The sequence below is a fragment of the Urocitellus parryii genome, chromosome X (assembly GCF_045843805.1).
Source record: "Urocitellus parryii isolate mUroPar1 chromosome X, mUroPar1.hap1, whole genome shotgun sequence".
Lineage (NCBI taxonomy): Eukaryota > Metazoa > Chordata > Mammalia > Rodentia > Sciuridae > Urocitellus > Urocitellus parryii.
Genome location: NC_135547.1, coordinates 60546117 through 60557120, shown reverse-complemented (window position 1 = coordinate 60557120; position 11004 = coordinate 60546117). Strand labels below are relative to the sequence as shown.

The 11004-nt window shown below is 38.8% G+C and overlaps 1 non-coding gene and 1 pseudogene across 1 annotated transcript; both read right to left on the bottom strand.

The window, feature by feature from the left end:
* Positions 1-3714: 3714 nt before the first annotated feature.
* On the bottom strand, positions 3715-4604 carry LOC113176345 (large ribosomal subunit protein eL8 pseudogene; annotated as a pseudogene).
* A 1704-nt stretch (positions 4605-6308) lies between these two features.
* LOC113176348 (U6 spliceosomal RNA) lies at positions 6309-6415 on the bottom strand. Its single transcript, XR_003300058.1, has one exon. It is a non-coding gene; the product is annotated as a U6 spliceosomal RNA (small nuclear RNA).
* Positions 6416-11004: the final 4589 nt, after the last annotated feature.

The window sequence follows — 11004 nt, the reverse complement described above, 5'->3', positions numbered from 1 at the left end:
AAATTGGCAAAATATCCATTAGGGGAAACACAGTCACTTCAATAAATGGTGCTGGGAAACCTGAAGCTGTACATGTAGAAGATTGAAACTTGACCCTATCTCTTAACTTGTACAAAAATCAAATGAAAAGCAACCGAATATCTTGATGTAAAAACTGAAACTCTGAAATCAGTAGAGGAAAACATTGGGGACTCACTTCAAGATGTTGGCCTCCAGACAATGATTTCCTGGCCAGAACTCCTAAAGTACAGGAAACAAAAGCAAGAATTTATAAATGGGATTTCATCAAATTTAAAAGCTTCTGCATAGTCAAGGAAACAATGAACAGAGTGAAGAGAAAGCCTACAGAGTGTGAGAAAATCAATGCCAGTGATACATCTAGCAGAGGATTAATATCCTGAATGTACAAAGAACTCAAAACACTTAACACCAAAAATACAAGCAATCCAATTAAAAGTGGGCAAATTTCATTTTGTCTGAACCGATGCTTCTCTTTTTTTTTTTAAAGAGAGAGGGAGAGAGAGAGAGAGAGAGAGAGAGAGAGAGAGAGAGAGAGAGAGAGAATTTTAATATTTTTATTTTTATTTTTTTTTTAGTTTTTGGCAGACACAACATCTTTGTTGGTATGTGGTGCTGAGGATCGAATCCGGGCCGCACGCATGCCAGGTGAGCGCGCTACCGCTTGAGCCACATCCCCAGCCCTGCTTCTCAAAATAAGAAATGCATAAATGGCCAACATATATATGAAAACTATATCTAGCCCTTAGGGAAATGCACATCAAAACCATGAGATTCCAACTCACCCAGATTGGGATGGCTATCATAAAAAAATATAATAATAATTGATCCTGAAGAGGATGTGGAGAAAAAGCAACCCTTATATACTGTTGGTGGGTGTTATGGTTTAGATATTAGGTGTCCCCAAAAAGCTCATGTGTGAGTCAATGCAAGGAAATTTAGAGGTGAAATGATTGGGTTATGAGAACCTTAAGTCAATCAGTGAATTAATCCATTGATTGGGATTAACTTTAGACAGGTAGGGTGTGGCTGGAGGAGGTGGGTCATTGGGGGCATACCTTCGGGGTTTATGTTTTGTCAGTGGTGAGGAGAGAGCCCCCCCCCCACTGTGCCGTGTTCCCAGCTGCTTTTCTCTTCCACACGCTTCTCCTGTGATGTTCTGCCTCACCTCATGTCCCTAGGAATGGAGTCGGCTATTTATGGACTAAGACTTCTGAAACTGTGTAAGCTCCCAAATAACCTTTTCCTTTTGAAATTGTTCTTACCAGATCTTTTGGTTACAACAGTGAAAAAGCTGACTAAACTAGCAGGAATATAAATTATTATAACCACTATGGAAAACAATATGGAAGTTCTTCAAAAAACTAATAGAACTACCATATGTTCCAACTGTCTCACTCCTAGGTGTATATCTGAAATAAATGAAGTCAGCATACAAAAGGGATGCTGAGACAGGGAACAGGAAGAGTAAGTGCAGATGGACAGTCTTACTTTATAGATAGTATGAGCTGGACTTACTTGACAGGAAACTGCTTAACTGCAGGGATCCTGCTGGCATTAAGCCTCCTGTTTAACTAAAGATATGTGGGATTAGGTGAGTGTTATACTAGCATCAGGCATGGATCCCAGTGACACCAGGCCTCCTGTTCAATCACAGATATCCTGCTGGCCTATGACTAGACAAGAAACATTCTATCTAACCACAGAGTGGCCATATGTTTGAGCCAGCTGTGAGTGGTTTCTTGTGCAGGCATATCAAGAAGCAACCTGACTTCTATTTTACCTTTTTGTGTATTAAGGCTGGTTACTGTAGGTACTCACACACCCCTTAGCTGAAAATTTAGATGCTAATGAAGCTGAGTTGGATTCTATGACGGACCTCCCAAATCCAGGGACCCTCAAACAATAGTCAATCCTGCTTACGAATATTAATTCTTCTAGCCAATATAAAACACAACCCATCTATAAGGCCACTCAGGCTTTGAATATGTCTGCACTTAGCCCTTGAGTGTTGAATTTGGTTTGAAAATAAAGCACTTCCACTTGTGCTATAACATGAGATGTCCTAAATTATTTTCTGCCATGTGGTCAAGAACCTGTAAAAGTTTGAATAGAGGTCTCCTCCATTTCTGGAGACCTCCTTAACCCCCTGAATGGTGAAAATGCCTTCATATCCATGTTTATGAAGCACTATTCATAGTATTCAAGATATATAATTAGTGTATGTGTTAATCAACAGATGGATGTATAAAGAAAATATGGCCTATACACACTATAGAGTTTTATTCAGCCATAGAGAATGAAGTGATATCTTTAAATTTTTTTTTAGTTGTTGATGTACATTTATTTATTTATTTATTTATTTATTTATTTATTTATTTATTTATTTATTTATTTATTTATTGTGTTAAGGATCAAACCCAGTGCCTCATACATGCCAGGCAAGTGCTTTCTGCCACTGAGCCACAACAATATCTTTTGTGGGAAAATGGATGAAACTGGAAGATGTCATGTGAAGTGAAATAAACCAGACACAGTATGACAAGTAATCTATATTTTCTCTTATACGTGGAAACTAGAAAAAGAAAAAGACCTAAAAGTGGAAGAGGAAGAGGGAAAGTACTGGGAAGAGGATCAGGAGAGGGGGCAAAAAGGGCAGACAGTAGAGAGGGTAGAAGAAGGAAGGATAGCCACGATCAATGAATGATAGCTGTATTGATGGAAATATCACAGCAAATCCTATTAATTTGGACATTAACTACTACTACTTCTTCCAATTCTACTATTACTAGTAGTACTAAGAGAATCAGCATGATGTACTCTGCCCCCAGACTGGAGCGGTCTGGTGTTGGCAGTGCTACAGGTCTTTTAGGACAAGTGGTGTCTCTGAAAATATCCTTTGGGTTCTGCTCAGGGCATCCAGATGCAGCTCACTGGTGGCAGGTGAAACGCATGACAACCTGATGACAGCCCTGGTGTCCTTGGTCATGGCATGCTTGCCGATCTCCCCAGGCAGCAGGAACTACACTGCTATCTAATTTTCTCTGGAGGTGATGGTCATGTGCTTATTCTTGTGGGCCAGGTGGCTGGAATGAATCTATGACACTCACGATTATCAAGGAAACGGTGAGGCTCACGTGGTCATGCTTCAGGACTAGAGGAAATTGGTAACGAAACTATACCTGTAAATAGTAGACTCAAGTTACTGAGATTAGAATAGCTCTCTCTCCCTCTGGTGGTTTATTACAGAATTAGTGTCATATTTAATTTCAATTAGGACTTCTTATAGGTGTTCACCAGTGCTAGTATGTGGGGGGGTATTTTTTTTAAGGACTAAGTATTGTTAAAATTACCATTCGGACTTGGAAAATGCTGAAGGAACTTGTATCTATGTAAAAATAGCCTTCTTCTCTTTGTGTTCACCGTTTGAAAATTTAGGTTTTGTAATTTCTCCTTTTCTTAGTTCCCAGGGGGTTTGATGGGAACTAGAGGTATTAGAGGGATAGCCAGGAACACTCAGTGTACTTACTCCTTTTTTTTTCTTTTTGTCATTTGTTTTCTTTTTCTTTTTTCCTTTCATTTTTTTTCCTTTGGTTTCTGAACATTTTACTGCTGTATACAGCCTTTCCATGCAAGTTACACAATGAGTTTCTAAAGCTCTCACACTATGGGGCATGTCCTTGCTACTGCCTGAAACAAGTTTATTGCCTTCAGCCCAAGACACTGGATGAAGGACAATTTATTACTTTTATGTATAGAAATGCAATAGCATACATTTATCCCAGTTTAGTGGCAAGTGCTCTAGCTTTTGCCTTTTCCAGCTTAGCAATGTGAGCCACAGATTTTGGACCCAGGACGTTGCCTCCCCAGTGGCGACAGATCTCATCATATCTGTCATTGTTGTTGGTTCTGATAGCTTCCACCAACTTAGCCAGAGCTCCTTTGTCTTCTGAGTTAACCTGTGTGAAGGCAACAGGGGTGCAAGTCTTCCTGTGTACCAGATGTCCCAGCCTAACCTTCCCCTTGATGATGCAGTAAGGAACTCCCATCTTGCGCACAGGGCAGGCAGGAAGACAACCAGCTCGATGGAATCCACGTCAAGTGTGATCACCACCAGCTGAGCCTTCTTTTTCTCCACCAAGGTGGGGACAGTATTGACCCCTGCTCCAAGGACAGGTCATCTCTTTGTGGGGACATCCCCTTTGCAGGCAGCCTTCTTCTCAGCCTGGGCCAACAGCCTCTTCTTTTCCTGCTTGGTCTCGGGTCTGTACTTGTGGGCAAGCTTAAGCTGCTGGGTGTCTGTTTGGCGGTCCAAGGCCTGGGTGAACTGGTTAATCGCAGGAGGTACTTTCAGCTTATAGAGAATAACCCTTTGCTGCTGCAGCCGGATGTAGGATGTAGCGGGGCCATTTTATAAAGCGGGTAAGGTACCTTTTGGACTGGATGTCCTGCCAGATGCCAAAGTTCTTCCATCTCTTCTTGAAGAGCGGGTTCACTACCTTCTTAGCCTCCTGCTTCTTGACCACGGCGGGGGCCGGGGCCACCTTCTTCCCCTTGGCCTTCTTTCCCTTCAGCATCTTGGTCGGCTGAAGGAGAGAGCTGTTTTCTTTTTCATTTTCATTTTCATTTCCTTTCCTCTTTTTTCCTTCTCTCCTTCTCTTTCTCCTACTTCACTCTGTCTTTCCTATCTGGGACACAAACCCAGGGCCTAATTTAGGCTAGGCAGGCGCTCTACCACTGAGCTACATCCTCAGTTCCTTTATTTTCTTTCTTCATGTAGCTATTTCTCCACTGTGTTTGGTTCTTTGGTTATATATTTAAATGAATTTCATAATAGTGATAATGTTATAAAAGAAGAAATGAAGCAAGTTAGTTCCATTAATAATGTCTTCTCTGATTTGATAATTTTAATTATGTATGACAGTAAATTATTTCATGATTTTGTTTAATGTTATATGATACCATATTTTATTGCTGATATTTCAAGAAAGATTTTTGTATCCTTGTTTAAAAATGAACTGCTTGGGCTGGGATTGTGGCTCAGTGGTAGAGCTCTCGCCTAGCACAGGTGGGACCTGGGTTCAATTCTCATCACCACATAAAAATAAAGGCATGTGTTGTGTCCATCTACAAAAAAGATATATTTATATTCTCTCTCTCTCTCTCTCTCTCTCTCTCTCTCAAAAAAAAAAAAAAAAAAAAAAAGGAACTGCTCATGGCTGGGGCTGTAGCTTAGTTGGTAGAGTGCTTGCCTAGCACATGTGAGGCACTGGGTTTGATCCTCAGCACCACATAACAATAAAATAAAGGTATTGTGTTGATTTACTATAAAAATTTGTTTAAAATGAACTGCTAAGATTTTCTTAGCATGCTCCTTTCAACAGGTTTTTTTCATCGAATTCTATTTCTTGAGGAAAAATGTTTTTATCACTTCACATTCTAAAGTTATTGCTTGATTCTTACAGGTCTGTCAGGAAACACTATTGGAATCCTGGCCATTGGTGTGATATTTCATGACTAATCTCTATTTTTAAAGACTTTTCAATTCTTAAATCTTTCTTTGGTTCAATTTCTGTAATTTATGTTTTACTTTCTTATATTTAAGAAATGTTTTTGAATGTATTATCATAGTTTCTTGAAGGATATCCTTCAATTTAAAACCCATTTCCACTCACTTTATTTCCTTTGTCTCTCTAAGGAGGGTTTTAGAGAGATTAGATTAACAGTAGTTGCCTGGAATAGCAGCATTTTTTTTCAGCAAAAATTCTGTACAACTTTATTTTAACAAGAGAAAAAATTCAATTATAACACAATTTGAAATATCATATACTACAACAGTAGTTGATAATATTTTCATAAGTCTTATACCTTTGTAAACATTATTTTTCTATCATTCCTTTATACTTGTTGAGAGTCTTTCTGTATTAATCAATTATATAACATTGTTTCTATAATTAAAACTTTCAACTAACATAATTGATTGACATTTATTTAGGATTGTTAGTTGTGATGAGAAATTTATGATTAGGCACAACTGTATGATTGTTGCAGTATTGCTACAAAGGGCTTGCTCCAATCATAAGGATTCAGAGAAATTCAATTCTATATTTTTCCCTTAAAAATAGTGTCAGAATTACTTTATATACTATAGTATTGCACCTTTCAAATTAGTAAAACTTTAGTTTTTACATGTCTTCAGTGAGGACTTAATCCTTCCCTTTCATTAGGCACAGCCCAATGTGAGAAGCATTTCCTACAGGTTATATATAAATTATTGTTTCCCCTCAATAAAAAATATGGAATGCTTCATGAATTTGCATGTCATCCTTGCACAGGGGCCATGGTAATCTTCTCTGTATTGTTCCAATTTTAATATATGTGCTGCCAAATTGAGCACCCATAGTAGCATTTAGAATATTTTTAGAATCCAAATTTTGTTAAGACAACAATTTTACACTTGGTAGAAGTTTAAGAAAAAATAAATTTATATATGTGTACCTATTTCATTTTGTGTTCTGCTTTCGGAGATTGTGGTTTGGCTGTTTCTACTTTTATGATTCTCCAAGGGTTTTGATCAAATCTGAAGACAGAATTATACAACCAAGACTCCATTTCCAGGAGCAGTGTGGGGGCCATGTCAGGGAATTGCAGCCCAAACCAGGTGGGTTGTTCTAGGAAAAAAATTCTGATTTGAAATAATAATGAACCAAACTGGCCTAAAGTCACTTCACTGGGAAAATGAGCAAGGGAAACTAATGACAGATTCTCTCAAGGAGCCTGAGCTATAATTTCCATAATGTCTTTTCAAAATGCTCATGTTGTGCCATGAATCACCTAATGTGGTTCAATGACTCTTTGCTCTCTTTGGCATCTTCCTCACTTGCTGCTGGAGGCAACAGGAAGATTCTAAAATGACAGACGTTCTCTGTAATTGGTCAAGCAGGAGGACTATCTCATTGTATTGAGTACCCATTCTGGTTGGGGCAGAATGCCAAGCAAGAGGACTGTCCAATCACACTGTGCCATGACACACACTTGCAGGGCAGGCCATCCAATGAGATGTCGAGTTGGCCCATGATGTGACACAATGTGGCCTATATAAAGGGCTCCCAGCCCCTAGCAACTCTCATTGTCTGTCCTCACCAACTGTGGACAGCAATGGCTGAACTCTCTGACTCTTCTTCTAAGCAGTCCCTCAATCCCCAAGAGCTAGCCTGTGACACCTCTTCTGAGTCCCTCAATCCCCAAGAGCCTCAGAAGGCCGGCCCGGCCACCCAACCAAAGCCCAGGCCCCCCAGCCACTCCAAGAGCATGAGGCACCACAGCCACTCCAGGTGTGGGGACAGTTTTGCCACCTATTTCCCCAGGGTGCTGAAGCACATCCATTTGGGCCTCAGCCTCTCCCGGTCTAGCGTGAGCGTTCTGGACTTCTTCGTCCAGGACATGTTAGAGCGCATCACCAGCAAGGCCTGCCACCTGGCCGGCCAGAACCATCGCTCCACCATCACCTTCAGAGACATCCAGACGGCCGTGCTCCTCCTGCTGCCTGGGGAGATTGGCAAGCACGCTGTGTACGAGGCCACCAGGGCCCTCAGCTGCTCACATTCCAGCAAGTGAGCCGCCTCTGGGAGCCCTCCGCAGCCAACCCTAAAGGCTCTTTTAAGAGCCATCACTGGTCCCCAAAGACTGGTAGCGCTGCCAGCACAGCACACCTCAGGTCTGGGGGTGAGCGAGGGGGTGCCCTGCCCATTCTTAAAGCATTTCTCAATAAACATCATCACATCTGCTTTACTATATGTCTGTGGTGAAATATGTTCCAAGGAAAATAATAACAAATCTTTATTACATGGGCATTTCTGTCACATACTCCTAGATCAACCATTGTAAGGCTCAGTCAGGTCATAGTTATTTTTGTAATAATGTATCTTTTTAACTTTTATTCTCACAGGAATGTGGAGCAGAATTATCTAGAGGTACTTAATGTGTCCTATGGAAGTAGATAAAGCCCAAAAGCAGAAAAATAAGCATACCTCAATATTACTTTTAAAAACATCCTATATTCAGAATTGATTAAATATAGACATGTGCCTAAATAACCAATTGTGCAAGAATTCATGCATGTTTCAAGCTGTCTAAAGTGTGAAGTTACTATTCTGATTTGGATTAATATATATAAATATAAATATATATGTACTGGAGTTTTGAACTGAGTACCACAAGTATGGGAGATTCTTCCACTATGCAGTGTTATTCTGTGGACCTACATATCAAGCCTTCTCTTCTTACTTTTATTTATTTATTTTATTTTATTTATTTTTGAGCCCAGGGGTGCTTAACCACTGAGCCACATCCCTAGCCCTTTTTATGTTTTATTTTGATACAGGGTCTCATTAAATTTCCTAGGGCCTTACTAAGTTGCTGAGGCTGGCTTTTCATTTGGGATTCTCCTGCCTCAGCCTCCTGAGTGGCTGGGATTATAGATTTGAGCCACTGTACCAGTGCCATTGTTATGTTTAACCCCAAAACCTTTATTCTTGCATAATTATGTTTGCATCATGTGACCATCCACTGGAAACAGCTCACATCTCAGTCTCAGTTGACTCCGCCAACCAGAGACCTGCCATCTCCAAGTCATGGACATGGACATTGGCCCATAGTGCAGGCAAGTTGCTTGGATAAAGCAGTGAGAGTCTGCATGAAATTCAGCCTGGAGGTTGAGGAGAAACAGGAAGTGATTCTTTTCCAGGTGCATGGCTGTCTGGATGCTTGTTTTTAACTGTCATGATTTAAAAACATGAATCTAGAGCTGGGAAGGGAACATGTCTCCTGCCTCTTGCATTAAATTAAGAGGATGGGAGTCAGGTGCAGTGGCACAAGCTTGTAATCCCAGCAACTTGGGAGGCTGACGCAGGAGAATGGTGAGTTCAAAGCCAGCCTCAGCAACTTACTGAGGCCCTGAGCAACTTAGTGAGACCCTGTCTCTAAATAAAGTATTTTAAAAAAGGGGTGGGGATATGGTTCAGTGGTTAAGCACCCCTGGGTTAAATCTCTGGTACCAAAAAAAAAAAAAAAGTTGGGCAGAAATTAATATAACTAAGATGACACCTTTTGCCAAGATATTTGAAAGTTAATATTTATTTTAACATTTTCTAATTTCCATTAAGTTTTTTCTTTGTGGCCTAATGTTTTTGGTTTGTTATACAAATATATTGCTTCAATTTGAAACAACTTAGGATTTTCTAGTTTAAAAACTTGGTGCAACTAGTTCAAAAGAAAATAATGGATTTTGCTTAATAAGTCTGAATTTAATCACTTAATTAAATAATCATTTCTTCCAGTTATATTCTTATGGTCACTTTTTATCAGAACCAATCAGGTAAAAAGTGTTTTTGTAATAATATCCTTTAGTATTTTCATTCTCATTCTCCCTAGAGGAGGCAGTGGAATAATCCATAAGGCAATTATATTTGAAATGGCAACATATAAAGTGAAGACTTGATATAAACATTATACCTCTTCACTCTGATTTTTCCAAACATACCTTTTATAGAATTCTTTTATAGCACCCAATAGAAGTACAAAAAAGCTAAATAAAATTTTCAGAAACAATTCCTTTTCCCTGCTTTTTGGACTTTGTAATTACCATTTCCAGTTATTGGGATTTATCTAATTCTATTCTTTACTATTGATAATCTGTCAATTTTAAAAACACAAACTTTTTTTTTTTTGTACCAGTGATTAAACCCAGGGGTGCTTAGCCATTGAGCAACATCCCTAGCCCTTTTCTTTTTTTTAATATTTATTTTTAATTTTTGGTGGACACAATATCTTTATTTTTTTATTTTTATGTGGTGTTGAGGATTGAACCCAGCGCCCCTCGCATGCCATGCGAGCGTGCTACCTCTTGAGCCACATCCCCAGCCGCCTAGGCCTTTTCTTAATTATTATTTTTAGTTTTGAGACAAGATCTTACTAAGTTGCTTAGAGCCTCAATAAATTGCTGAGTCTGGTTTTGAACTTGCAATCCTCCTGCCTCAGCCTCTTGAGCTACTGGGATTACAGGTATGTGCCACCAGGCCCAGCCAAAAACATAAACCTTCATTATATGCAATTATACATCATTTGTATGAATGAAATTTCCAATAAGAACAGATTAAGCTTTAAACTGGACTAGCCAATGAAGAATACACAACTAAAGGTACACAGTCATTAGCTCAATGTGTGGGTGAGAGATCAGGGCTGAACCAATTACAGCCTTCTTGTAACATGCAGATTGGAGATTGAGGAAATTGAGAGTGATGTTCTTTGTTATTTGTTGTTTCCTTACTTGTTTATTTTCATGGTGTTTTAAAAATGTGAGTCCAGGGCTGGGGTTGTGGCTCAGTGGCAGAGCGCTTGCCTTGCACATATGATACATTGGGTTCTATCCTCAGCACAACATGAAAATAAATAAACAAAATAAAGATACTGTGCCCATGTATAACTAAAAAAAAATTTAAAACTATGAGCCCAATTAAGATAAACTTTTAACACTGTTAACAATATTTAAAAAATAAACTTTAGAAATTTAAAGTATGCATCTAGACCTGGAAGTAGGATATTTCCATTGCCCTTTGCATCAAATAAAAGGACTATGGTCTATCATTTATAGAACTAAGTCATTTCCTCAAGTGATTTGAATGTTCATATTAATTTTAATGATAAATTATTTTAATTTCCACTGTTTTTTTGACCATTGACTTTTAAAAAATATTATTTTAATATAACATAAAATATAAACATGTACATATTAATGAGGCAATAATGACTTTTTGTTTCACTTGTCCATGTGTATTGTTGAATTTCAACAACGTTGGTGATTTTCTAATTGCTTTTGTTTCTAAAATTTATTTCTAGCCTATTACAGATATGGAGAAAGAGCATATTGTGGGATTTCAATCCAAAGAAATTTATTATTGTTTTCATTAATGCCCAATATTTTATCAT